Below are 1,116 nucleotides of genomic sequence, written 5' to 3' on the forward strand. Positions count from 1 at the left end.
TCCTCCCCTCTCTCCTGAGACAAGTGTGATTTAAATTTAAAGAGGACAAAGAGGTCACCCAGGAAGGGACAGTGGATCCTGGGCCTTTTCCTCTGGTCCTGGTTTGTCCTTGGACCTCACAAAACAGGTGAAGAACGACCATAAACCTGTGTTGGCATCACTGGTGTCTCACTGGTGTTTATGTGGGGGCTGTGACCCCCCTCTTCTCCTGTGCCCTCCCTCCCTGGTCCTGCACTGGGTAAGATCCTGTGTTGCTGTGGAATCTGTGCTGGATCAGGGTTCCTGGTTTGTGGGAGCCTTTGAACTTGGCTTTGTCTGAGCCCTGGGGCTGGGCAGCCCCTCTGAGCCTGGATGGCATCCCCAGGAGCCACAGAGATGCCAGGGTGCTGCTGGGCTCAGTGGGAAACACTTGGGATTCTGACAGAGAGGGGAAAGAGCTGCCCAGAGGCAAAGCCTGGTCTGGTGCAGCCAGGGTGGCTGGGCAGAGGCTCAGACCCACATCTTTGGGTTGGGTTTGTCCCAAGTGAATCCTGGTGTTTGGGACTCCTGGGATGCTGTGTGGAGCTGCTGACCTCCCCTCTGCCCTGAGCCCTCAGTGTTTTCCTGGGAACCACAGGGCCACCTTGTGCTGAGCCTGGGCCAAAAGTTTGCTGGACTGAGAATTGTTCTGAGAAAATGCTGAACTGAAAATGTTCTGAGAGTTGCTGATTCCCAAACTGCTGCTGCCACCTCAGGAAACGCTTGGCTGGCTTTGTCCGTGGGGATTCTGCTGTTCTGTAGCACTTTAAACAGAGGCTGCAAGGAGATGCTTTAAAATGTGCCTCGATGGCTGCAGTGCACTCCCTGCAAGTGACATTCCCAGGCTTTTCCTGCCGGCACAGTGCTCTCTGTCCCTCTGCTGGGAAGCTGCTGCTCGGCTGGGGCTCTGTGAGCCCGAACACTCTCCGAGCCAGGGCGAGGTCTCCCGTTCTCCCGCTGGGGCTCTGCTCTTTCCACCCTAAACTGGTTTTTCGAGTCATTTTTTCAGAGGTGCCTCCATCTCCGCTGCTGCTGCTCACCTGCGTTCGGGGAGGAGCCTCGCAGGAGCTGCTCTTTATGCGCCGCCGAGCGCTGTCC

The sequence above is a fragment of the Ammospiza nelsoni genome, chromosome 19 (assembly GCF_027579445.1).
Source record: "Ammospiza nelsoni isolate bAmmNel1 chromosome 19, bAmmNel1.pri, whole genome shotgun sequence".
NCBI lineage: Eukaryota > Metazoa > Chordata > Aves > Passeriformes > Passerellidae > Ammospiza > Ammospiza nelsoni.